The sequence below is a fragment of the Chelonia mydas genome, chromosome 21 (assembly GCF_015237465.2).
Source record: "Chelonia mydas isolate rCheMyd1 chromosome 21, rCheMyd1.pri.v2, whole genome shotgun sequence".
Classification (NCBI taxonomy): Eukaryota; Metazoa; Chordata; order Testudines; family Cheloniidae; genus Chelonia; species Chelonia mydas.
The window spans coordinates 8,449-36,232 of record NC_051261.2 but is presented as its reverse complement, the minus strand read 5'-3'; the positions used below and the strand labels follow the sequence as shown (position 1 = coordinate 36,232).

Here is a 27,784-nt window from a genome sequence, read left to right as displayed (position 1 = left end):
TGAATTTGTATGTGTGTGGGGGGTGGGGGGAAGGGTGAGAAAACCTGGATTTGTGCTGGAAATGGCTCTACTTGAGGATCACTTTAGATAAGCTGTTGCCAGCGGGGGAGTGAGGTGGGAGGAAGTTTTGTTTCATGGTCTCTGTGTGTATATAATGTCTTCTGCAGTTTCCACGATATGCTATGCATCCGATGAAGTGAGCTGTAGCTCACGAAAGCTCATGCTCAAATAAACTGGTTAGTCTCTAAGGTGCCACAAGTACTCCTTTTCTTTTTACGAATACAGACTAACACGGCTGTTACTCTGAAACCTATGGATGCTGTAAGTGCGGGAAAACATTCACTCAGCATTCACACCTTATTTGCCATCAGAGGATCCACACAGGGGAGAAACCCCATGAATGCTGTGAGTGTGGGAAAACCTTCTTTTGGTACTCAGCCCTTATAAAACATCAGAGGATCCACACAAGGGCGAAAGCTTGTGAATGCTGTGAGTGCGGGAAAACGTTCACTGAGCGCTCACACCTTATTCGCCATGAGAGGATCCATACAGGGGAGAAACCCTATGAGTGCTGTGAGTGCGGGAAAACCTTCATTCAGCACTCACATCTTATTGCACATCAGAGGAGTCACACAGGGGAGAAACCCTATGAATGCTGTGAGTGCGGGAAAACCTTCGCTTGGAGCTCAGGCCTTATTACACATCAGAGGAGCCGCACAGGAGAGAAACCCTATACATGCTGTGAGTGCGGGAAGACCTTCACTCAGAGCTCAAGCCTTATCATACATCAGAGGATCCACACAGGAGAGAAACCCCATGAATGCTGTGAGTGTGGGAAATTCTTCCATCACAACTCTTTTCTTATTTATCACCAGAAAAGCTGCAAGGGAGATAAACACCATGAAAATCTTTTCTTGGGCTCAGAAAAGATTGTTTTTTCCTGATTCCCAAGTAGTGCACTTTAAGGCAGCATTTGTGGCGTCTCAGCTCCTTCAGGTGAGTTCTCTGCTTTTCCCTTTTGCTGCTCACCTTTCCTTGGAGTGAAGCCCACAGTGTTTTTCATCAACTCCTTCGTCCTCTGTCATGGAAGTGTGCGTCCCTCCAACAGGAATGCCCATCGGTCCCAGGTGGGGGAACCAGGAGTGACCTCTACTAGGTACATGGAGGTTAAATCTACCTGGGCCTTGACACCACTAGGGTTTTCCATGGAGTTTGCGATCCTGATATTAAAACACAGCTATTTTTTCAAGAAAGAAAATAGCCCATACAGCGTCCAGGGTAACGTAGCAAATTTCCTCACCGCTGGACACAAGCTTCGTGACTTTTTCTAGTCTAACCAAATTTGGAGCATAACGTTTATACTTTTTTCTCCCACTGCAAAGTGATTGTTAGTCACCAGGTTCCCCCACTAGGGACAGATTGCCTCATTCCCAGTTGTTGCCACGTTGCACTGGGTTCTGCTGAATTGCAGTTGGGCTTTGTACCATTTTTCTCCATGTAAATGTAACAGAGAAGGAGCAGGGATAGAGGGTGTGACAAAGTGGGGATTTTCCCTTGTTATGTTGTATGTGAGTCTTACTGTTGAGCCTATGTGAGTTTTACTGTTTTGCATGAATACGGCATGTGCCTCAGTTTTCCTGTGTGCTGCACCAATACCTCGGTGGTGGGAATAGAGGTGTGTGACTTTGGCCGAGACCTCTGGGGCTGGTGAGGCTGCCTGCACGTACGCTATGACCGGTGTGTGACGTTGCACTCCATATGCTTTATGGAAATATGCTTATGACATAACTGGAATATGCTTCACGCTAAATACTCCTTGTATCGTGTCATTAGAAAGCTTGTAATCTACTGTGTTCAACCTATTTGTTTGTATGTATTATTTCTATATCTGGAGTTAGGAGAATTAGCTATAAAATTGTTTCACTGATGTAAACATATGAAGTAGAGGCCATTAAGGGTGCTCCAGAAACAATCAGTTGTAAATGGCCTTAGTTTCTTGAAAGCCTTCTTGTGTATGTGTGGGCCAGCCCATGGAGAATGGAGACTAGGGGTCTTACCGTGACATGTGACCATGTCACCTGATAATTAAATCCATCTTAAATCTCGCACTTTTCCATTTAGAAGGAGGGGTGGGGACCCAGAGAGACAAAAGATTCCTGCCTTGTGTCAAAGCTATAGAAGGGGTGGAGCAGGAGAAAGGGGGCCAGTCATGAGAAATCCCCTGCTTACCACCTGAGATGTCTGCTGGAACTAACACTACCTGGGGAAAGGATCGGGCCCAGACTAGGAAGGAGTCTAATCTGTGAAAGAAGCTTATTGGAACATCTCTGAGGGTGAGATATTACCTGTAATCCTTTTTTTAATGTATTAGGTTTAGACTCGCGTGTTTTTGCTTTATGTTGCTGGGTGACTTACTTTGTTCTGTGTGTTATTACTTGAAACCACTTAAATCCTACTTTTTATACTTAATAAAATCACTTTTGTTTATTAATAAATCAAGAGTAAGTGATTAATACCAAAGGGAGAAAACAGCGGTGCATATCTCTTTATCAGTGTTATAAAGGGTGGACAATTTATGAATTTACTCTATATAAGCTTTATACAGAGTAAAATAGATTTATTTGGGTTTTGGATCCTATTGGGAACTTGGTATCTGGGTGCTGGAGACAAGTAAGCTGCTGAGCTGTTTTCACTTAAAGTCTGCAGCTCTGGGGGCGTGGTTCAGACCCTGGGTCTGTGTTGCAGCAGGTTAGCGTGTCTGGCTCAACAAGACAGGGTTCTGGAAGTCCCCAGTTGGCAGGTAAAACAGGCTCAGAGGTAATTTCAGCACATTGGGTGACAGTCCCACAGGGGTCTCTGTGGCTGAACCCGTCACATGGTGCCCTTTGTAACCTGAGACCCAGGAATGCGTTAAGGAAAAGTTAGCATATGTGCATATGTGACTCCGTTTTGGTTTGGGGCCCACCATTGTCTAAAAGCAAACACATCATGCACCAGGAGGAGTGTTCCTTAGATACTGCATTCCTGTGAAACCTGCCCCCGTTGTCTCCAGCCTGTCTCGACTCCCGGTTTCTGTTCTTTGTCTGTTCCTAACTCCCTGCCTCCTGGCCTTGATGCGAGCCTCCCATCCCGATAAGAAAGGCTACTGGTGCATTGCTTTAGGAACATGTTGTGTAGTTGAAGTAACGGTCTAGCACGGGGAATGTACCTAGTAGGGATAGGTGGTAGATAAGGGAAGGGTTTGTCTATCGGCTAAGGTTTCCGACGCACGAAGGCAATGTGCTTTGCTAAAAGGTATATAATCTCTGTATAACCTGCATGTGGGGCCCCCTCCTGACTAGCAGGAGGGCACCACGCTCGAGCGTAATAAACTTAGTATCTTTGGGAACTCTGCAGTTGTGGACTTTGTTCGTGTGCCTCAGCCTAGACTAGAAGTGTGCGTGACCAATCGGGTATAATTTGTAACAAATGGGGTGCGACCAGGTGACTCTTTGCCCAGGAAATGAGATAAAGACAAGGAGGAGGAGCAATGGGGGTGTCTGACTTTGGGTCGCTGGAAGCTGGCAATCTGCTTGGGGGGACCGGAAGAGGGGGAGTTCAGGGGATCTGGCCCACGACTCCCCAAGGTGGACTTGGCCGAAAGTCACTGATTTCTGTGCTAACGAATTCTGTTCTACACCGTGTTCCTGTCGAATAATAAACCTTCTGTTTTACTGGTTTGCTGAGAGTCATGCTGACTGTGGAGCTGGGGGGCAGGGCCCTCTGGCTTTCCGAGGAGCCCCGTCCGGGCGGACTTGCTGCGGGAAGCCCACGGTGTGGAAGGGGATGCTGAATGCTTCGAAGTCAGACCCAAGAAGATCAAAGTTGTGTAAGCTTCTTGCCCTGGTGGCAGTGTGTCATGGAGTGTGGGGGAGTCAGGGCCCTGCACCCCCACTTCCTGCGATTCACCATGACTCTCATCCAGCCAGTAAAACGGAAGGTTTATTGGACGACTGGAACACAGTCCCAAGCAGAGATGGGAGGGGGAGGTAGGGATGAGGGCAAGATTAAACACACTGAGAGAGCTCTGTGTAGTGATGGTTCTTGCTTGGCTTTATTAGTTTGCAGAGGAATCGTCCAGAAGCCCTAGCTGGAGGAGAAGCTGGCAGAAGTGGACCTGAGCATCCTTCTAAGGAGACGTGAATAGTTCTCATGTTTCTGCCTTCTGCATAACTGCCTGTGAGTAAGAAGTCAGTGTTTTGAATTCGTCATCTGTACTCACTGTAGTTTTCCTCACAGGCCGTGTGCTTCCTTGTTGGGTACGAGGCTCTGGGATTAAGGCTGGGGGAGGGACAAGAGTCTCCTGAGCAAAGTGACTATTTTGGGTGCCGTTACAATGGGTATCTTCCAGTTGCAGTTGTAAAGTAGTAATGGGAGATGAGTTAAGGGCGGAGCCCTGGGATACGGGAGATACGAAATGAAGAGACAACACAACATTGCGGACGGAGATGCTAATTTTTTTTGTTTTGTTCCCTCTTCTGCTTGGTTTAGTCCCACGGGAAAAGAAGTCAAGCGTTGGAGTCTACTGCCCTCATGCGACGGAAACAGAGCGACGAGACCGTGAGCGTTGTTGATGCCACGGAAAAGTCATCCAACTGGGAGCGGAAGAGCCGCCACCCTCAGTGAGGTAAGCGTCTGTTTTGGTGATTGCTTTGCTCATGGCCCACCTCGCTCCTGGTAGGGACGCCCCTTTAGCTGGGGCTGGGTTTGTAAGAAAATGTTCTTGACTAGCTGTGGTTACGAGGGAGACAAGGTCTCCATTTTCAGGGGCTGGTCATTTCTCTGGCCAGTGTTACGAATTATACCTGACAGGTCATGCACACGAACTGCTGCGAATTATACCCGGTAGGTCACGCACAGTTCGAGTCTAGGCTGAGGCGCATGAACAAAGTTCACAACTGCAGAGTTACCAAAGATACTAAGTTTATTACGCTCGAGCGTGGTGCCCCCCTGCTAATCAGGAGGGGACCCCGCATGCAGGTTATACAGAGATTATATACCTTTTAGCAAAGCACGTTGCCCTCGTGCGTCGGAAACCTTAGCCGATAGACAAACCCTTCCCTTATCTACTACATATCCCTGCTAGGTACATTCCCCGTGCTAAACCATTACTTCAGCTACATTACATGGTCCTAAAGCAATGCATCAGTAACTTTTCTTATCAGGATGGGAGGCCCACATCAAGGCCAGGAGGCAGGGAGTTAGGAACAGACAAAGAACAGAAACCGGGAGTCAAGACAGGCTGGAGACAACGGGGTGAGGATTTTCACAGGAATGCAGTATCTAAGAAACACTCCTCCTGTTGCATGATGTGCTTGCTTTTAGACAATGGTGGGCCCCAAACCAAAATGGAGTCACATATGCTAACTTTTTCTTAACACCAGGAGCGGTGTGTCCTCTGCAGCAGAAGGTTCGATCCAGGAGGATGACTCCAGGGGGTGAGTCGCTTGCCTTCCTTCCATGTTTTTTCTCTCTGTCTCTCTCTCTTCTCCAGTATGTTGGCCAACGCACACCCCCCCCTTACCTTTCTGTCCTTACCTTTCCTTGTGCCTTCTCCCTTCATATGATACTGGGAGGCATGTTAGGTGTGCATCCCCACAGGCTGTGTCTCGGGAGCCGTGAAGAAGTAGGAGGGGATGAAAATCATGCAGGGCAGTGCGTGCGAGAGTGGAGCGGTGGCTGTCGGTATTAACTTGATCTCTGTTCATCAAGTGGGGCCAATGTAGATGGAATGGAAGAGGGAGGCAGGAATGAGGGGAAGATCTCAGGCACCAATAGAGCTTTGTGTAGTGATGGCTTCTGCTGCTGCTCTTGCAGAGGAATTGCTGAGGAGCCCTAGCCGGAGGAGAAAGTGGCAGAGATGGACCTGAGCAGCTTGGACATTGTTCTCAGCAGACGTGAACAGTCCTCCGCTTTCTGCCTCCCGCTTAACTGGCTGTGAGTAAGCGGTCAGTGCTTTCAATTCCTCATCTGTACTCACTGTAGTATTCTTCACAGGCCGTGTGCTTCCTTGTTGGGTATGGGGCTCTGTGGTATTAAGGTTGAGGAGGGGCCATGTCTACTGTGCAGAGTGACTATGTGGGGTGCCATTGCAAGGGGTGCTTTTTGGTTGTAATGCTAAAGGTGTAACGGGAAGAGGGTTGAGGGCAGAGCCCCGCCATGCAGGAGAAGGAAAAGAAGGGTCAACGAGACGTTGCTGACTGAGATGGTAACTGATTTGTTTTTCTCCCTTGTGCTGGGTTTAGTACCAAGGGAAAAGAAGTCGCGTGCCAGAGTCTACTGCTTCATGCGATGGAAAGCGAGCGACAGTGACAAGACCGTGAGTATTGTTGATGCCACGCAAAAGCTGTCCAACTGGGAGCAGAACTGCTGCCACTCTGAGATAAGTGTCTGTTTTGGTGATTGCTCTGCCCGTGGCCCACCTGGCTCCAGGTATGGACGCTCCTTTAGCTAAGGCTAGGTTTGTAAGGAAAGGTTCCTGACTAGCTGTTGTTATGCGGGAGACAAGGTCCCCATTTTCAGGGGCTGCTCATTTCTCTGGCCAGGAGCAGTGTGTCCTCCACAGCAGAAGGTTGCATCTAGGAGGATGACTTTGTGTGTTGAGTTGCTTGCCTTCCTCCCATGTTTTTCTCTTTCTTTCTCTCTACTCTAGTGTGTTGGCCAACTCTCTGTCTTCTCTCCTCTCCTTGTGCTGTCTCCCTTCTTAGGACGCAGGCAGGGGTACTAGGTTTGCATCCCGACAGGTGAGGACTCGGGAGCCCTGGAGAAGTTGGAGCAGATGAAAATCATGCGTGGCAGTCGGTGTTGACTCGGTCATCGAGTGGGGCCAGTGTAGATGGGTTTGGAGAGGGAGGCAGGAATGAGGGCAAGATTTCAAGCACCGGTAGAGCTTTGTGTACTGATGGCTTATTCTTGGCTTTTGCAGCTGCTCTTGCAGAGGAATTGTCCAGGAGCCCAGCCAGAGGAGAAAGTGGCAGAGGTGTAGCTGAGCAGCTTGGGCATCCTTCTGAGGAGACATGAACAGTCCTCTCCTTTCTGCCTCCCGCATAACTGGCTGCGTGTAAGCAGTCAGCGATTGGAATTCCTCCTCTGTAGTTTTTGTCACAGGCAGTGTGCTTGCTTATTGGATACGGGGCTCTTTGGTATTTAAGGCTGGGGGAGGTATGACACTCACAGTTGCCATCTTTCACGGGGTAAATAAGCACCCCGACTTTCACAATAAACCAAAACTCAAGCTAATCCCATTTCAAAACAAGGAATCTGTAAGAACCCGAACACTCTGTGACTAGATCCCCCCGGTGTGCAGTCTGGGAATGTGGTGGGCCCACTGTGCACCCCTGACTCTCTCCCCCACTTTGCCTCTCCTTGCCCTGTTCCCTTGCTTGCCAGGAGCCGATTTAAAAAAAAGAAGTAACAAGCTGCAAGGTAAACAAGCAACAAGCCAGCAGCCAAAAACTTGCCAAGAAGCAACTCTCAAGCCAATTAAGCAAAAAACAAGCCCAATTTCTGCATTTTCCCCCAGGTTTGGTGTGTTTGACCAGAGTCTGCTGTGCAGAGTGACTATTTCGGGTGTCATTGCCGGGGTGCTTCTACTGGTAGTCCTGAAGGTGTGATGGGAGGGGGGTTGAGGGCAGAGCCCTGGGGTGTGTTAGATGCAAGAAGAAGAGCTTATGCTACATTGCCGACTGAGATGCTAACTTCTTTGTTTTTCTCCCTTGTGCTGGGTTTGGTACCAAGGGGAAAGAAGTCAAATGACAGAGTTTACTCCACTCGTACGATGGAAAGCGAGCGAGAGCAGGGAGACTGTGAGCCTTGTTGAAATGAGGCAGGAGCCATACATTTGGGAGTGGAGCAGCCGCCACTGTCAGTGAGATAAGTGATATATTTCATGCGAGATAGTCTTTTAAGGTATCATTGGAAAGGTTATAATTTACTGCATGTGATTATCCAATTTGGATGCACGTATCATTTCTGTATCTAAAGTTGGAAATATTGACTATGTAACAGTTACAACCGGGTGTATACTTGGGAAACACCCACCAGACAACACACCATCAGCCTTGATGGGCCATTAGGAAGAAACAATAAGACTGTGAAGACACTAATCTCTCTCCTTCCTGAGACGCGTCCTGGGATGTAGCTGTGACGCTACTAGGTCAGGTGGTCCTGTCACCTGGTACTAAACGCTATCTTGGACTTCTAGTAATTTTCCACTAAAAGGAAGGGGTGGTCAAGACTGGGAAACAAAAGATTCCCGCCTTATGTAAATCTTACTTAAGGCTGGGGAGTAACGCAAACAGGTCTCTTCTCCTTTGCCTTCCTGTCGAAGCAGAAAGACTGCTAAAAGTACCTGAAGGGACAAAGGAACTGAGCAGCGGGAACGTCCAGGGCTGAGTCCGGACTAAGACAGCAACTTGCCTAAAAACAACCTTTAGGGTGAGAAATCACTTCCTGAGTCCAGTCTCTTTAAGATCTTAGGCTTAGGATGCATGTTTGTTTTATTTGCTTAGTAATCTGCCTTCTTCTGTTTGCTATCCCTTACAATCACTTAAAATCTTCTTCCCTTATAGTTAATAATAAACAAAAACAAGTTCATTAAACCCAGTTTGTGCAACTTCTAACGGGGGGGAAGTTGTGCATATCTTCCTCCACATTGAGGGAGGGGGTGAATTTATGAGCTTATGTTGTATAGATTTCTCTACGGCCCAAGACAATATTATTTTGGGTGTGCTTTCCAGAGAGGAACTGCACTTGAGTGCTGGGTGATATCGTAGCTGAGTCTTCTTGTAGAGAGCTGTTGACAGACTCTGTGCGATTCTGCAGCTGGTGCGTCCCTACGTGTGTGTGTGTGTGTGTGCTGCCAGAGGCTGGAGACCCTAAGTCAGCAAAACAGGGAGAGAGAGGCCAGGCTAGTGCAGCAGGCAGGCTCAGAGAAATTCCAGTACATCAGATGGCATCCCAGAACTGGGGTCAAACCCGTCACAGGGTGGGCCCCTGAAAAAAGACCTCTGCTTCTAACTGGGGCACGATAAGTTTGGGGGAATCCTTTGTGCCCTCCAAGGAGTTGTCAGGTGCTACGGAATCTTCCTGAAATCCGGTAACTTTGTGGAGAGCAACTTGACTGTAACAAGAGATGCTTAGTCCTCAGGTGTCTTCCTTCTATATCACTGGGTGAGCTTCCCTGGTCATGCCAGTCTAGTCCTCCTCTCTGAAGCAGGCCACATTCAGTCGAGGATGTGAGCAGGGGTCTGAGAGTAGCCCTCGGCCTGTGTCTCCACTCACCAGGTTGCACCACCCAGGGCATGTGGAGGGTCCAGAGCTATGCACAGCACTCCAGACTGACCTGCTACAGCTCAGGCTCCTGGGTCCTAACCCCTGCGCTTGCTGCTACTCGAGGGCTCTCTCTGTAAGTTACCACAACTGGGCAGCGGATGTCATTGTAACGCTGTGGGAAAAAGGCTTTGTGAATTACTCTGACAGGTCACCGTTGCTCTGAGGGAAATGCTTTGTGTGTGACTCAGAGTGGCCACCCATTATCACTGTCCCTTCATAAGGAAAATGGTTTGTGCATTACCCCAACTGGCCACCTGGTGTCACTGTTCCTCCATGAGGGAAATACTTTGTGTTACCAAATGGCCACTCGGGGTAACGCATACAGCATTTCCCTCGTGGAGGAACAGTGACACCGGGTGTCGAGTATCAGGGGGTAGCCGTGTTAGTCTGTATCCACAAAAACAACAAGGAGTCCAGTGGTACCTTAAAGACGAACAGATTTATCTGGGCATAAGCTTTTGTGGGTAAAAAACGACTTCTTCAGATGCATGGAGTGAAAATTACAGATGCAGGCATTATATATTGACACATGAAGAGAAAGGAGTTACCTCACAAGTGGAGAACCAGTGTTGACAGGGCCAATTCGATCAGGGTGGATGTAGTCCACTCCCAATAATTGATTAGGAGGTGTCAATTCCAGGAGAGGCAAAGCTGCTTTTGTAGTGAGCCAGCCAGTCCCTACTCAAGCCCAAATTAATGGTGTTAAATTTGCAAATGAATTTTAGTTCTGCTGTTTCTCTCTGAAGTCTGTTTCTGAAGTTTTTTTGTTTGAGTAATGTACAGTTGCTCCATGAAGGAAATGCTCTGTGCGTTACCCCGAGTGACCACCCAGTGTCAGTCTTGCTCAATGTGGGAAATGCTTTGAGCATTCCCCAAGTGGCCACCCAGTGTCACTTTTGCTCCATTAGGGAAATGCTTTGGGCATTCTCCCAAGAGGCTGCCCATTGGTGGGATAACTCACCTGACTGGAGTACTGTCATGGGTGGATATAAAGAGTTCAGGAAGGATAGTCAGGGCAGAAAAGGTGGGGGAGTTGCATTGTATCTAAGAGAGCAGTATGACTGCTCAGAGCTCCAGTATGAAACTGCAGAAAAACGGGAGAGTCTCTGGATTAAGTTTAGAAGCGCGAGCAACGAGGGTGATGTCGTGGTGGGAGTCTGCTACAGACCACCGGACCAGGGGGATGAGGTGAACGAGGCTTTCTTCCGGCAACTGATGGAAGTTACTAGATCGCAGGCCCTGGTTCTCATGGGAGACTTCAATCACCCTGATGTCTGCTGGGAGAGCAATACGGTGGTGCACAGACAATCCAGGAAGCGTAGGGGACAATTTCCGGGTGCAAGTGCTGGAGGAACCAACTAGGGGCAGAACTCTTCTTGACCTGCTGCTCACAAACCGGGAAGAATTAGTAGGGGAAGCAAAAGTGGATGGGAACCTGGGAGGCAGTGACCATGAGATGATCGAGTTCAGGATCCTGACACAAGGAACAAAGGAGAGCAGCAGAATACGGACCCTAGACTTCGGAAAAGCAGACTTTGACAACTTCGGGGAACTCATGGGCAGGATCCCCTGGGAGAATAACATGAGGGGGAAAGGAGTCCAGGAGAGCTGGTTGCATCCGATGAAGTGAGCTGTAGCTCACAAAAGCTTATGCTCAAATAAATTGGTTAGTCTCTAAGGTGCCACAAGTACTCCTTTTCTTTTTGCGAATACAGACTAACACGGCTGTTACTCTGAAACCTGTATTTTAAAGAATCCTTATTGAGGTTACAGGAACAAACCATCCCGATGTGTAGAAAGAATAGTCAATATGGCAGGCGACCAGCTTAGCTAGACAGTGAAATCCTTGCTGATCTTAAACACAAAAAAGAAGCTTACAAGAAGCGGAAGATTGGACAAATGACCAGGGAAGAGTACAAAAATATTGCTCGAGCATGCAGGAGTGAAATCAGGAAGGCCAAATCACACCTGGAGTTGCAGCTAGCAGGAGATCTTAAGAGTAACAAGAAGGGTTTCTCCAGGTATGTTAGCAACAAGAAGAAAGTCAAGGAAAGTGTGGGCCCCTTACCGAATGAGGGAGGCAACCTAGCGACAGAGGATGTGGAAAAAGCTAAGGTACTCAATGCTTTTTTTGCCTCTGTCTTCACAAACAAGGTCAGCTCCCAGACTGCTGCACCGGGCAGCAGTCTGGGGAAGAGGTGACCAGCCCTCTGTGGAGAAAGAAGCAGTTCAGGACTATTTAGAAAAGCTGGACGAGCACAAGTCCATGGGGCCGGATGCGCTGCATCCGAGAGCGCCAAAGGAGTTGGCGGATGTGAGTGCGGAGCCATTGGCCGTTATCTTTGAAAACTCACGGTGATCGGGGGAGGTCCTGTTACGGATTGTACGTAATAGGTCATGCACAGGAACTGCTGTGAATTATACCCGATAGGTCACACACGCTTCGAGTCTAGGCTGAGGCACACGAAGAAAGTCCACAACTGCAGAGTTCCCAAAGATACTAAGTTTATTACGCTCGAGCGTGGTGCCCCCCTGCTAGTCAGGAGGGGACCCCGAATGCAGGTTATACAGAGATTATATACCTTTTAGCAAAGCACGTTGCCCTCGTGGGTCGGAAACCTTAGCCAATAGACAAACCCTTCCCTTATCTACCACCTATCCCTGCTAGGTACATTCCCCGTGCTAGACCATTACTTCAACTACACAACATGGTCCTAAAGCAATGCAGTAGCCTTTCTTATTGGGATGGGAGGCTAACATCAAGTCCAGGAGGCAGGGAGTTAGGAACAGACAAAGAACAGAAACCGGGAGTCGAGACGGGCTGGAAACAAGAGGGAGGGTTTTCACAGGAATGCAGTATCTAAGGAGCACTCCTCCTAGTGCATGATGTGCTTGCTTTTAGACACTGGTGGGCCCCAAACGAAAATGGAGTCACATATGCTAACTTTTCCTTAACAGGTCCCGGATGACTGGAAGAAGGTTAATGTAGCGCCCATCTTTAAAAAAGGGAAGAAGGAGCATCCAGAGAACTACAGGCCAGTCAGCCTCACCTCAGTCCCTGGAAGAATCATGGAGCAGGTCCTCAAGGAATCAATTCTGAAGCACTTAGAGGAGAGGAAAGCGATCAGGAACTGTCAGCATGGATTCACCAAGGGCAAGTCATGCCTGACTAATCTAGTTGCCTTCTATGACGAGATAACTGGATCTGCAGATGAGGGGAAAGCGGCGGACGTATTGTTCCTTGACTTTAGCAAAGATTTTGATATGGTCCCCCCCAGTATTCTTGCCAGTAAGTTAAAGAAGTATTGGCTGGATGAACGGACTATAAGGCGGATAGAAAGCTGGCTAGACCGTCGGGCTCAACGTCTCCGTGTCTAGTTGGCAGCCGGTATCAAGCGGAGTGCCCCAAGGGTTGGTCCTCGGGCCGGTTTTGTTCAATATCTTCGTTAATGATCTGGAGGATGGTGTGGATTTCACCCTCAGCAAGTTTGCAGATGACACTAAACTGGGAGGAGAGGTAGATACGCTGGAGGGTAGGGATAGGATACAGAGGGCCCTAGACAAATTAGAGGATTGGGCCAAAAGAAATCTGATGAGGTTCAACAAGGACAAGTGCAGAGTCCTGCACTTAGGATGGAAGAATCCCACGCACCGCTACAGACTAGGGACCGAACGGCTAGGTAGCAGTTCTGCAGAAAAGGACCTAGTGGTTACAGTGGACAAAAAGCTGGATATGAGTCAACGGTGTGCCCTTGTTGCCAAGAAGGCCAATGGTATTTTCGAATGTATAAGCAGGGGCATTGCCAGCAGATGGAGGGACGTGATCGTTCCCCTCTATTCGACAGTAGTGAGGCCTCATCTGGAGTACTGTGTCCAGTTTTGGGACCCACACTGCGAGAAGGATGTGGAAAAATTGGAGAGTCCAGCGGAGGGCAACAAAAATGATTAGGGGACTGGAACACATGACTTTTGAGGAGAGGCTGAGGGAACCTGGATTGTTTGGTCTACGGAAGAGAAGAATGAGGGGGGATTTGATAGCTGCTTTCAACTACCTGAAAGAGGGTTCCAAAGAGGATGGATCTAGACCGTTCTCAGTGGTAGCGGATGACAGAACGGGGAGTAATGGTCTCAAGTTGCAATGGGGGATGTTTAGGTTGGATATTAGGAAAAACTTTTTCACTAGGAGGGTGGTGAAACACTGGAATGCGTTACCTAGGGAGGTGGGGGAATCTCCTTCCTTAAAAGTTTTTAAGGTCAGACTTGACAAAGCCCTAGCTGGGATGATTCAGTTGGGGATCGGTCCTGCTTTGAGCAGGGGGTTGGACTAGATGACCTCCTGAGGTTTCTTCCAACCTTGATATTCTATGATTGTCACTGTTGCTTCATGAGGGAAATGCGTTGAGGATTAGCCCAAGTGGCCCCTTGTTGCCTCTCTTCCTTGGTGAGGGAAATGGTTTGTGCATTACCTGGATTGGCCACCTGGTTTCACTCTTGCTCCATGCGGGAAATATTTTAGTGATGCCAGGTGGCCACTCGAGGCAATGCACACAGCATTTCCCTCATGGAGCAACAATGACAGTGGGTGGTCACTCAGGGTAATCCACAGTTGCTCCACGAAGGAAATGCTTTGTGCGTTACCTCGATTAGGCGCCCAGTGTCACTGTTGCTCCATGATATAAATGCTGTGTGCATTAACCCGAGTGGCCATCCGGTGTCACTGTTTCTCCATGAGGGAAATGTTTTGTGGATTACTCCGTGGTCACCCAGCGTCACTGTTGCTCTATGGGGAAAATCCTCTGTGCATAACCCTGCCCTTCCACCCGGTGTTACTGTTGTTCCAGGGCAGCTGCAGGCTGAGTTGCCTGTAAGGGTATGTCTATGCTGGCATTGAAGGACAAAACTTTTGTCTTTCAGAAGCGTTAACCCCTTCCCCCATCCCCCCACCCCGAAAGTAAAAGTTTTGCCACTACAAGTACCAGTGTGAACCACACACATTGTCGTCAGGAGCGCTTTCCTGCTCACAATACAAATGCCACTCGTTGGGAGTGGAAGTTTTTTGTTGGCAGGAGAGACGACAAACAGCGGCTACGCTTCACGGCTTTTAGCAGCAGGGCTGAATCCTAAGGGTATGTCTACACTACCCGCCAGATCAGTGGATAGTGATCGATCTATCGGGGGTCAATTTTAGTCTAAACACGATAAATTGATCGTGAGAGGCGCAAGCGGAGTGGACGGGGGAGCGGTGGCAGTCAACCCTGTGTCGCGAAGACGCCGAGGTAAGTTGACCTAAGATACGTCGACTTCAGCTACGCTATTCTCCTAGCTGAAGTTGCATATCTTAGGTTGACCCCGCCCCAGTGTGACCAGGGCTTAGATAAATGCATGGTAGAGCCTGAGTACAGACGACTGCTTCCCTTTAAGTGAGGCTTGGTTTCTCATAAAAGTTTTCTTCCTTATTCTGGGTGTGGGAGGAGAATTTCCCTATTTTATGAGTAGGTGTGGGTTTATGACCAGGGGAAGAGACAACAGTCTTCTCTGCACAGTGACTCTCTTGAATACAGGTGCAACGGGCTGCTTAACATACGAACGTAAGAATGGCAATATGGGGTCAGACCAAAGGTCCGTCTAGCCCACTATCCTGTCTTCCGACTGGCTAATACCAGGTGCTTCAGAGGGAATGAATAGAACAGGTAATCGAGAAGTGATCCATCCTGTGTCGCCCATTCCCAGCTTCTGGCAAACAGAGGATAAGGACACCATCCTTGCCCATCCTGACTAATAGCCATTGATGGACCTATTCTCCATGAATTTACCTAGTTCTTTTTTGAACCCTATTATAGTTTTGGCTTTCACAGCATTCTCTGGCCAGCAATTCCACAGGTCGAGTGTGTGTTGTATGCTTTTTAATTGTATCTATGAAGGTCTAATGGGAGAAGGAGAAGAACCACCGACACAACATTGCAGATTCCGACGATAACTTTTGTTTTTCCCTCTTGTGTTGTGCTTCGTGTCAAGGGTAAGAGCCCACCCCTGTTGTGAGATGGAAAGCATACAAGAGCCATGAGACACTGAGCATTGTTGATGCCAGGCTACGGTGATGCCGTCTAGCTGGAAGCAGAGCAGCCATCGCTGTTAGTAAGATAAGTGTCTGGTTTGGTGAGGAGTCTGGTCACGGCGCACCTGGCTCCAGGCAGGGACGCGCCATTAGCTAGGTCTGTGTTTGTAAGAAAAGGTTCCTGACTAGCTGTGGCTACGAGGGAGACAAGGCCCCCATTATCAGGGGCTGCTCATCTGTCTGGCCAGGAGAGGTGTGTCCACTGCAGCAAAAGGTTGGATCCAGGAGGATGACTGTAGCTGGTGAGTTTCTTGCCTTCCTCCCCTGTTTCTCTCTCTCTCTTCTCTACTCTAGTGTGTTGGCTGACACACTTTGTCTGTCTGTGCTTGCTTCTCCTTCTTCGGTCTCCCTTCATAGCACACAGGCAGGCGTGCTAGGTGTGCATCCCCATTGGCTAGGTCTTGGGAGCCATGAAGAAGTAGGAGGGAACAAAAATCATGCGGAGGAGTGCGCGTGAGAGTGGAGCATCACTGTCAGTGTTGACTGAGTCTCTGTTCATCAAGTGGGTCCGATTTAGATGGGATGGGAGAGGGAGGCAGGGATGAGGGCAAGGTTTTGCACACCAATTGAGTTTTGTGGAGTGATGGCTTCTGCTTGGCTTAATTGTGGTGCTTGCAGAGGAATCGTCGAGCAGCATCTGCAGGAGAAGCTGGCAGAGGTTGACCTGAGCAGCCTGGATATTCTTGTAAGCGAAGATTAACAGTCCTCCGCTTTCTGCCTTCCGCATAACTGACTGTGAGTATGCGGTCAGTGCTTTGAATTCCTCATTCTGTACTCACTCTAGTTTTCTTCACAGGCCGTGAGCTTCCTCATTGGGCATGGGGCTCTGTGGGATTAAGGTTGAGGAAGAGGTAAGTCTCCTCTGCAAAGTCACTATTTCAGGTGCTGTTGCAACAGGTGTTTTCTATTTGTAGTTATAAAGGCATAGTGCAGCGGGGGTTGAGGGCAGAACCCTGGAGCATGGGAGATGCGAGAAGAGCAGTGTTGCCGACTGAGATGCTAATTTTACTGTCTCCCCCCCCACCCCCCCTTGTGTTGGGTTTAGTACCAAGGGAAAAGTGGCGGGTCAGAGTCCACTCCCCTCATGCGAGGGAAAGCGAAGGCAAGCTGTGAGGGCTCTACTCTCGGTCCACCTGGCTCCAGGCTGGGACTTTTTGTTAACTGGCGTGTAGTGTGTAGGAAAAGGTTCGTGACTAGCTCTGGTTACGAGGGAGATAAGGCTCTTATTTTCAGGGGCTGCTTTCTTCTCTGACCAGGAGTGGAGTGTTCTCCCCAGCAGGAGGTCAGTCCAGCCACTGAGATGCTTTTCTTCCTTCCATGTTTCTCTCTCTCTCTCTCTCTCTCTGTCTTCTGTGGCCAACACAGATGTGCATGCTCCCTCTTCTTGCCTCTTCTGATACTGTCTCCCTTCACAGAAATTGGGCATGGATGCTGTTTGTGTGTCCTCACAGTCTTGGATGTAAGAGCCAGCAGGATGGGGGCAGGAAAGCGTGTTAGAGCTGGCAGAAGGGGAGCGTAAAAGGCCATTTGACCCATCAAGTGTTTAGTCCGTGTCTTTTACTGCAATGGAGGTGATGTAGTACAGATGGGAGAGGGAGGCAGGTACTGGAAGATCTCATGCACCTATAGCCTTTCTGGCAGCGATGGCTCTTCCATAGGTGGTTTGCTGTTCTTGCAGAGGCCTGCTCCAGGCCAGTGCAGCAGCCCCAGACAGAGGAGGAGCATGTGGAGGAAGTGGACCTGCACAATCTAGACATTTCACTTGCCAACGGAGCTGAGGAGGTCTCTTGTGATGTTGGAGGAGCAGGTGTTTGTTTGTGAAATATCTCTCTCCAGTATCTGCATAGTGAGGTGTTTCCTTGAGAACAGAGAGATGCTTCTCATTTCCATGGGATGTGTCCTGGGGAAGGTACAGCTCTGCCCGTGGCTGGTAATTGTCTGGGATTGTCCCTTTCCTGGAGGGCTGTAGTTCCTTGGGAGTGATGAGCATTTTAGGCCCTGGGTGGGCTGGAGAGGAATAAAGAACGGGGCTCCAATGAGCAGAAGTCAGTTACACCTGTGTGTCTGTCTGTCTTCCATGCACCAGTGGTGGCCTAGCTTACAAGTGTTCTCTCTTTCGCTTTTCAGTTCCTCATGAGATTGGGTAGATGAGAGAATGGCCAGCCTGTGGCAGAGACCTAAGAAGGAGCAGCCACCCTGAGCCCATCCCTAGGGATCGAAGCCAGACAGTGATCTGCAGAGTAAGAGCAAATAGAAATTTGCTTCAGTTAAGTATTGAGGGAGGGCTGCAAAGACTCTTGTCGGCAGAGAGAATTTGTTAGTATGGGGTCGGCCCCTGAGGAAAGGCCTCTGAATCTAGGTGGAGCGGGACCCGCACCCGAGCGGCTCTTAAGGTCTGTGAGTTGTCGAAGGGCAGCAGGGAACTGAGGAGCAGCCACAGCCCCAGAACCCCCAACCGGTACAAGGACAAGATGGGGGAACATTTTGGCAGCCTGCATCATTGCACCACCTAGAGCGGCAGTTGCCCCATTCTGCCTGGCTCTGACTTTAAGCTTCTGGCCTCTGACCTGGTGAATAATGTTCTCCGTAAAACATGAAACACTCTGCATTCCGTCACTGCCTTGGTTCCAGGGATGGGTGGCCATGGTAAATCCCTCATCCCATTATTAGTGTCGCTCTCACAAAACCAGCAACATCTGTTCAATAGCATACCCTGCTTTCAAATCACGATGGCCACCGTATTGTGTTACGACCATTTCTCCCAAACAAAGAAAGGTCCCCATGCCTTGTCAATTCAGTTCACCTAAAATAGGCGGTGTCTTGTAGCCTCATTCGCATTTTTGAGAGACACACTGAGCCTGTGTTGCCACAGAATCAAGCCCCCATCCTGTACTCAATATGAGTCACATCTTTGGATCTAGGACAGAGGTGGGCAAACTACGGCCCGTGCGACCGTCCTGCCCAGCCCCTGAGCTCCTGGCCTGGGACGCTCGCCCCCGGCCCCTCTCTCGCAGCCTCGGCTCACTGCTCCGCTGGCGCAACACTCTGGGTGGGGGAGCTGCAGAGCCCGGCCTGACCCGGTCTCTGTGCCGTGCAGCGCGGCTGCCTCTCCTGGTGCAGCCGTGCCGCCAGCCACCGGCGCTCCAGGCAGCGTGGTCGGGAGGCATGGAGCCAGGGGGTTGGATAGAGGGCAGGGGAGTTGAGGGTGGTGGTCAGGGGGCAGGGGTGTGGATAGGGGTTGAAGGGATGGGGCAGTCAGGGGCAGGGGTTCTGGGGGCGGTCAAGGAGAAGGGGTGGTTGGATGGGGCAGGGGTCTGGGGGGGGCAGTCAGGAAGGAGAGAGGGGAGTTGGATGGGGCTGCGGGAGGCAGTTAGGGGCAGGGAGTCCGGGGGTGGTCAGGGGACAGAGAGCGGGGGGCGAATGGGGCAGGGGTCCCCGGGGGGCCATCAGGGAATGGGGGTTGGATGGGGCAGGAGTCCCAGGGAGACTGTCAGGGGGTGAGAAGCAAAGGGGGGTCGGGCCATACCTGGCTGTTTGGAGAGGCACAGCCTCCCCTAACTGGCCCTCCAGACAATTTCAGAAACCCGATGTGGCCCTCGGGCCAAAAAGTTTGCCCGCCCCTGATCAAGGAGCTAGAACCGAGCCAGAGTAACTGAAACAAGACGAGTTATGTGAATTTTGATGATATAAACAAGCCCACACACTTGAAAACTCTACAATTCAATCCAAATTTCTTGAAATAATTACTTGAAAAATACAAAAGAAACAAAATGCATCCAAACCAAAAAGCACAGAAATTGAAACAGATAGTTGTTAAGTTTGTGTTGTGTAGCCACTCAAAGTCCCCTTTTCAAAAAGACAACATCGATTGCAGTTTTTTATGCTCTCAACCACTTTTTTCTTGGTGTGGAAAAAAATTAGTTCTTTCATTTACTTGTGAATCGTGGCATGCTAAGACTACAATTGGAAAGCCAATTGTGAGAGTGCTTTTGCTTAAAAAAATTGAAGGGTTAACCATTTATAATTATTTTTTCATATGTTAAACACTTGCTTGTTTTTCTTTTGTTTATATTACAGTGTGTCATTTTTATAACTAGTAAAACTTAGTAACCCTAAAGTGTTTTAAAATGTGATTAAGGTTTACTGCAAAAGCATTAAAAACCCAAACTTTACTTGCTTAACCACATGGCTTTCAACTTAGCTTAAATCAGAGCTGCTATCACACTACTGTTTTGTTAGCTACCTATAATTTGTCACATGACCTACAAGGATAGTTACAGAACCACACTTCTGTGTGTTCGTTTCATAATGATACTTTTCTTTCATGCACTGTTGTTTTAGCATTGGGCTGTTGTTATTATTTTTTCCACTTTTTTCCCTGTTAACTGCTTTTGGGTGTAGGAAATGGCTTGTAACTACAAAAAGTTGTCCCAAAAATATCAGCTGATTGCTGATGGTTAAAAAAAAAAAAACGCAAATTCCACAAGGATAAATTATGATGCCAAATAAGCAAGTTTAACCACCGGTGCATAACATGTTAATAGTCTGTATGAATGTGCAGCATTAAATATGCAAGCGGTGAAACAAATGATGATCTTTACCCATTTTCAGTTTACAGCCCAAAGTATCTAATAAAAGGTGATGTGCTGCTAAACATCTTACAACTTAATATCAGTTTTTAGTTTCTTTTTAGCTACACATAAATTATGTCTCCACTTTCATAGCTTAATGACCTCAAATCCACAATGTTTCTTGGAATTTTCTACTATTTAGTCAAATCAAAATTGGAAAGTCAAAGCTTAAAGAAAGGAGCTTTGCATGCCTTAAATTATAATAAGAAAAGGACGACTTGTGGCACCTTAGAGACTAACCAATTTATTTGAGCATAAGCTTTCATGAGCTACAGCTCACTTCATCGGACGCAAGCTGTAGCTCACGAAAGCTTATGCTCAAATAAATTGGTTAGTCTCTAAGGTGCCACAAGTCGTCCTTTTCTTTTTGCGAATACAGACTAACACGGCTGTTACTCTGAAACCTTAAATTATAATGAAGCCCACTGATTGGAGAACTGTATCACAAATTGTGACTCAAAGCCATAATGATTAGATTATGTTTTCTTTTCTACAAAAAGCAAAATTTGTTTAATACATTTTTATTACATATATTATGTTCTTGCTCATACGGCTCTCCAGATATGGTTGGCACAACTTTAAAGGTTGAATCTGATTTGTGTATCATCTTTGATATCTGTAGAGACCATGCATTTTACAAGGTGAAGGTGGGACAGATTTGTTAGTAATGGTCACGTATACCTCCAATATAACCGATATAAGACAGATACAGCCAGTGGAAATGAGAGCAGGGAACACACATGCTTGGAACCAAACAAATCAAAGCTAGGTTAAGTGGGCAAAGTAAAAATGAATTTCCCTTGCATAAATCACAGTGAGTCAAAAGTATAAGGAGAGAAGAAAAATCACCTCTCTCCTCCACTCTTCACCACTCATAGCAGCAACAGCACCTAAAGAAACACAACTGGTGGATGGGTCCTAGCCTGGAGGCCTCTAGATAGTACAGACTGTGAAGAGCATACGGTAAGAAAAAGCTTAGCTTTGAATCCATTCAACTTGCTAAGTTAGGTATTGCTGTGCGTTTTATCTTATTTTCTTTTTAACCAATTCTTGCTTTCATGCCTCAGTACTTGCAATCATTTAAAATAGAGGATCTCAAACTTTTTGGCCGGGACCCCTTTTGAAAATATTGCAGGCTGCGACAACCTCCCTCCCCATACCGTGCCACCCTTACTTACGTGCTGCCTTCAGAGTTGGGCAGTCAGAGAGCAGCAGCTGCTGACCTGGCATGGTATGGTACTGCCACCCGTACTTCTGCACCGCTGCTGGCAGCGGTGCTGCCTTTGCAGCTGGGCGCCCAGCTAGCAGCCCCCACTCGCCAGCCCCCCCAGCTCTAAAGGCAGCACACAAGGTAGATTGGCAATGCCGCAACCCCCCTTTTCATCAGGACCCCCGGTTGGAGAACTGCTGACTTTTAACTACAGAAAGAAAGATTAACAATAAAACAATTGTATTTGCTAAGCAGTGCATTTGGGACCTTCCACTTGAGATAACATGGCTTGTGCATATCATTTTCTATTAATGAAACGACAGCCTTTATATGAGCTCACACTGTCCGCTTGTGTCCCGGGCAGTACAAGATGCACATTGCTGGGGGTGGGGGGAGTCTGAGATTGGGAATTTGCTGCTCTTCTTCTGCAGCGTAACATGCACGTGGCCGGTTGCCGGCATTCACGCTGTATAGCTGGGAGTAATTCACAACCCGGAGGCTGTGTATGAACTGACCGGTAGTGGCGCTTCTCACAGCAAAGCGGTGTAAAAAGCACTCCAGGTTGGAGAACTAAGGGGACACATCTGTTCAACAGTCTAGATCAGGGCTTCTGCCCCACTGCGCGGGGGGCTGTGGGGGGCTCCAGGCTTCAGCCACCAGATTGGAGGGCTGGGGGCTTCTGTCCCACGGGAGGCTGGTGCTTCGGGCTCCCAGCTTTAGCCCTGCACAATCCCAGGTCTTCTACCCCATGGGGCACCAGGGCTCACAGACCCGCAGCTGGGACTCGCTGGTGTAGATTGTACGCTGTGGAATGTCACACATGGGTAAAATGTTTTTTGCATATTTATTAACTACGTGGCTAATGGCTTAATATGTTGTTAAAAAGTAAGTAAATAACCTTTACAATTGTCGGTTTTTTAAAAACCATTTGTTTACTAATTTGCTGTAATTTAGCTACAGGCCAAAACCGTTGTTCTGGAATGACTGCAACAACGGTGCAGTTATTATTTTAGACAGTTTTATGTTCTAAGCTTTAATAATTTAGAATCATAGAATATCAGGGTTAGAAGGGACCTCAGGAGGTCATCTAGTCCAACCCCATGCTCAAAGCAGGACCGATCTTCAATTAAATCATCCCAGCCAGGGCTTTGTCAAGCCTGACCTTAAAAACTTCTAAGGAAGGAGATTACACCACCTCCCTAGGTAACGCATTCCAGTGTTTCACCACCCTCCTAGTGAAAAAGTTTTTCCTCATATCCAACCTAAAGCTCCCCCACTGCAACTTGAGACCATTACTCCTCGTTCTGTCATCCGCTACCACTGAGAACAGTCTAGAGCCATCCTCTTTGGAACCCCCTTTCAGGTAGTTGAAAGCAGCTATCAAATCCCCCCTCATTCTTCTCTTCCGTAGACTAAACATCCCCAGTTCCCTCAGCCTCTCCTCATAAGTCATGCGTTCCAGTTCCCGAATCATTTTTGTTGCCCTCCGCTGGACTCTTTCCAATTTTTCCACATCCTTCTCGCAGTGCGGGGCCCAAAACTGGACACAGTGCTCCAGATGAGGCCTCACCACTGTCGAATAGAGGGGAACGATCACGTCCCTCCATCTGCTGGCAATGCCCCTACTTATACATCCCAAATGCCATTGGCCTTCTTGGCAACAAGATCACACCGTTGACTCATATCCAGCTTCTCGTCCACTGTAACCCCTAGGTCCTTTTCTGCAGAACTGGTGCCTAGCCATTCGGTTCCTAGTCTGTAGCTGTGCATTGGATTCTTCCGTCCTAAGTGCACAACTCTGCGCTTGTCCTTGTTGGACCTCATCAGATTTCTTTTGGCCCAATCCCCCAATTTGTCTAGGTCCCTCTGTATCCTATCCCTGCCCTCCAGCGTATCTACCTCTCCTCCCTGTTTAGTGTCATCTGCAAACTTGCTGAGGGTGCAATCCACACCATCCTCCAGATCATTTATGAAGATATTGAACAAAACTGGCCCCAGGACCGGCCCTTGGGGCACTCCACTCGATACCGGCTGCCAACTAGACATGGAGTCATTGATCACTACCCGTTGAGCCCGACAATCTAGCCAGCTTTCTAGCCGACTTATCGTCCATTCATCCAGCCCGTACTTCTTTAACTTGCTGGCAAGAATACTGTGGGAGACCGTGTCAAAAGCTTTGCTAAAGTCAAGGAACAACACGTCCACCGCTTTCCCTTCATCCGCAGAACCAGTTATCTCGTCATAGAAGGCAATTAGATTAGTCAGGCATGACTTGCCCTTGGTGAATCTGTGCTGACTGTTCCTGATCGCTTTCCTCTCCCCTAAGTGCTTCAGAATTGATTCCTTGAGGACCTGCTCCATGATTTTTCCAGGGACTGAGGTGAGGCTGACTGGCCTGTAGTTCCCAGGATCCTCCTTCTTTCCTTTTTTAAAGATGGGCACTACATTAGCCTTTTTCCAGTCGTCCGGGACTTCCCCCGATCGCCATGAGTTTTCAAAGATAATGGCCAGTGGCTCCGCAATCACATCCGCCAACTCCTTTAGCACTCTCGGATACAACGCATCTGGCCCCATGGACTTGTGCATGTCCAGCTTCTCTAAATAGTCCCAAACCACTTCTTTCTCCACAGAGGGCTGGTCACCTCTTCCCCATGCTGTGCTGCCCAGCGCAGCAGTCTGCGAGCTGACCTTGTTCGTGAAGACAGAGGCAAAAAAAGCATTGAGTACATTAGGTTTTTCCACATCCTCTGTCACTAGGTTGCCTCCCTCATTCAGTAAGGGGCCCACACTTTCCTTGACTTTCTTCTTGTTGCTAACATACCTGAAGAAACCCTTCTTGTTACTCTTAACATCTCTTGCTAGCTGCAACTCCAGGTGTGATTTGGCCTTCCTGATTTCACTCCTGCATGCCCGAGCAATATTTTTATACTCATCCCTGGTCATTTGTCCAATCTTCCACTTCTTGTAAGCTTCTTTTTTGTATTTAAGATCAGCAAGGATTTATTGCAGTTTGCTCACAATCACAGGTCCTTGTACTATTTAAAGCAATCTTAGTTTTACTAACTAGTACTCATTTCAGTTATGCCCGTGATGGATCGTCTGCACCCGAGTCGGGGATAATTCTGAAAGAGACGAGGAGGACCCAAGAATAAGAGACAGCGACCTCATCGTTAGCTGTCCTCCTCTGTCTGTACTCACGGCAACAAGATCGCTTGACGGACAATTGGAGCATCACCGAACTGTGGGCAGGGTGGTTGTGGCTGGAAGTCTTTCCAGTTAGTATGAACTGCTGTAAGATGTTGGGTGAGAAAACTTTTGGCTTTGAAATGGTATTTAGCTTGGTGATATTTAGGAATTGGTTACAAAAGAAATAAAATGTGTAAGGCCATAAAATTCAGAATTGGTTTGTGATTTTATCCTCGTAAGTGATATTTTCCTAGTTAATCGACTTGTTGCGTCGAAGCAGCGTGTTGCGGTCGATGTATTTGGGGAATCTCTAGTTAGGTTAACAAAGGCTCAGGCATAATCGTTTCCTTGGATGACGTGATGGACTAATAATGAGCTTGTTCTGTGCAGTAGTGTGCTGGACAGTTAAAGATGCGCATTTCTGGGGTCCAAGGCCAGGACTGAAAATGTGTGTATGTCATCCTGTACGTCGTTCGTGAGCGGCCGGGAGTGACTGTACATGTTCACGTATGTGTTTGAGCAGAGCGTGGAGAGGCTGCTTTTCACTAGCCAAGCACAGTTCAAGGGAGACAGGAGTTGAGCAGTTCAGGTTCTACCCTGGGGAACGTCACCGGGGGTCACTTTGATTGGTATGTGGGCTATTTCTTGTTTCTGTGGGGGATGGTATACAGTGGATTTGGGGTGTTGCTTGTTTTTCACGGAACACTCCCTTGACGGGACTTGGGGCATTTTATGTTCAGAGAGGTTACTGTTGATGGAATGTACGCCACTTAAAGGCTCGGGATAAATGTAGTTATGGAAGGAGGGCTACTTCCTGTTTATATGGGAGAGAGACCATTTTCATTGGGTGGGTAGGGAACACTACCGATGGAATGAGGAACATTTTCTAGTCAAAGGAGACAGTTTTTGGGGACATGAGTTTTTCACACAAGCTCATGATGGGGAGGAGGGTTTTTTTTCCCTGTAACTGCTCGTTCAAAGGCTTTGGGAGTTGGGGAAAGAGGAGTGCTCACAGCTGGCCCCCCTTCTGCCCCTTTGGAATGAGTTTGGGTTAGGGAAAGTGAGAGAGCTAGCGCTACGGTAGATCTGAGAGGTTGCTGTAGTCCAGGAGGGGCATGTATGGGAGGCAATCAGAGAGCACTTTTCTCCATGCAGGATTCAAATGTGCACAAGGGCTGCAGCTGTTAGAAACTTTGTGCTTTGGGGTGCAGCCCCAGCCATCTTGTTTCTGAAGTAAATATTAATAGCAACACTCAAATAGTATCCTGCTGTCCTCTTGGAAACCAACAATGATCTACGGTTAGTCAGTAACATTTTATGTATAATAAAAAATATGGTGTGTTTTGTTAGTTTTCTTCAGAAACAGGAAGTAGTTTAATTCCCCGCTGTAGCAGTCTGCTTTGCAGATGGTGCGATTCTAATTTTCCCCAATATAATTGTTCCTGTGACAAGATGTGTTCAGTGTCTTCTTGGCCACATTCCCTCAGTGAAAACATGTCCCGTGCAGGGTCGACTCCATGCTCGGGAACCCCAGGGATCTGTTGTCAATAGCATTCCACCTGGAAAGAAGGGGGTGAGTCAGGAATACTGTCCCCTCCAAAAAGAAGGGGTGCGTCATCAATAGTACTTCTCCTGGAAAGAAGAGGTGTGACACAACCTCGGGGAACAAGGGGTGTGTCATGAATACTGTGCCCTCCAGAAAGATGTGTCACGAATACTGTGCCCTCCAGAAAGGAGGGGTGTGTTACCAATAGTACTCCTGGAAATGAGGTGTGATATGCATACTGTCCTCTCTGGAACCAAGAGGTGTGACGTGAATACTGTCCCCCTCTCCCATTAAACAAGGGGTGTGTCATGTATACTGACCCTGCAGAAACCAGAAGTGTGACACACATACTGGCCCCCCGAGGTGTGTTCTGAATACAGTCCCCTCTGGGAACAAGAGGTGTGCGAATAGCGTCCCCTCCCGAAAGAAAGGGCGTATCATTAATAATGACAGGTTTCAGAGTAGCAGCCGCGTAAGCCTGTATCTGTAAAAAGAAAAGGAGTACTTGCGGCACCTTACAGACTAACAAATGTATTGGAGCGTGAGCTTCATCTGCTGTAGCTCATGAAAGCTTACGCTCCAATACATTTGTTAGGCTCTAAGGTGCCACAAGTACTCCTTTTCTTTTTATCATTAATAGTATTGCTCCTGGAAACTATAGGTGTCATTAATAGTACACCTTTTGAGAACAAGAGGTGTGTCCTGAATACTGTCCTTTCGAGGAATAAGAGATGTGCTACGAGTACCCTGCCCTCTGGACACGAGGGGTGTGTCATGACTACCGTCTGCTCTGGGAACAAGGTGTGACCGGTGACTACGGTTACCACCGAAACAAGGGGTGTGTCATGAATTGTAGTCCCCCTGGAAACAAAGGCATCTCGTGAATTGTAGTCCCCCCAGAAACAAACGGTGTGTCCTGAATACTATCCCCCCGAAACAAGAGGGGTGTCATCAATAGTACTCCTCCTGGGAACGAGAAGTGAGTCCCGAATAACGTCCCCCCGGAAACAAGAGCTGTCTCATGAATAGTACTCCTGGGAACAAGAGGTGTGTCACAATTACTGTCCCCAGTGGGACCGAGAAGTGTGTTCTGAACTGTCTCCTCTGGAAACAGGGGGTGTGTCCTCAATATTGTGCCCCCCAGAAACAAGAAGTGTATCATCAATAGTGCTCCCTCTGGGAACAAGAGGTGGGTCCTGAATACTGTCCTCTCTGGAAAGGAGAGGTGTGTTACAAATACTGTCCCCCCACAGAAAGAAGGGGTGTTTTATCAATAATACTTCTCATAAAAACAAGTGGTGTGTCACGAATACTGTCCCCACAGAGACCAAGAAGTATGTTCCGAAGACTGTTCCCTCCAGAGAGGAGAGGTGTGTTCTGAATACAGTCCCCTCTAGGAATAAGGGGTTTATCCTGAATAGTGTCCCCTGCAGAAAGAAGGGGTGAGTCTCGAATAGTGTCCCCTGTAAAAAGAAGGGGTGAGTCATTAATAGTCCTCCTGAGAACGAGAGCTATGTCCAGCATACTGTCCTTTCTGGCAACAAAAGATGTGTTATGAGTACAGTGTCCTCCAGAAACAAGAAGTGTGCCATGAATACTGTCTCCTCGGGAAACAAGATGTGTGTCATCAATAGTACTCCTCCTGGGAACAAGGGGTGTGTCATCATTGGTGGTACTCCAGGAAATAAGGGGTGTGTCATCATTAGTACTCCTAGTGGGAACAA

At 48.2% G+C, this 27,784-nt stretch overlaps 1 long non-coding RNA gene across 21 annotated transcripts; it reads left to right on the top strand.

Annotated features, from left to right (window-relative positions):
• Positions 1 to 190: 190 nt before the first annotated feature.
• LOC119564417 lies at positions 191 to 24,721 on the top strand. Of its 21 annotated transcripts, XR_006286940.1 has the most exons (15): positions 191 to 996; positions 2,122 to 2,333; positions 4,101 to 4,218; positions 4,531 to 4,666; positions 5,424 to 5,477; positions 5,857 to 5,987; positions 6,285 to 6,358; positions 6,965 to 7,099; positions 7,777 to 8,475; positions 12,331 to 16,172; positions 16,284 to 16,338; positions 17,166 to 17,294; positions 17,615 to 17,727; positions 20,997 to 21,081; positions 24,408 to 24,721. It is a non-coding gene; the product is annotated as an uncharacterized LOC119564417 (long non-coding RNA). The 21 variants fall into 21 exon arrangements; XR_006286939.1 differs by having other exon boundaries at positions 5,857 to 5,976; positions 12,331 to 16,338; XR_006286947.1 differs by lacking the exon at positions 191 to 996 and having other exon boundaries at positions 2,273 to 2,333; positions 5,857 to 5,976; positions 6,965 to 8,475; ... (1 more) ...; positions 16,106 to 16,172; positions 16,903 to 17,294.
• The last annotated feature ends 3,063 nt before the right edge of the window (positions 24,722 to 27,784 follow it).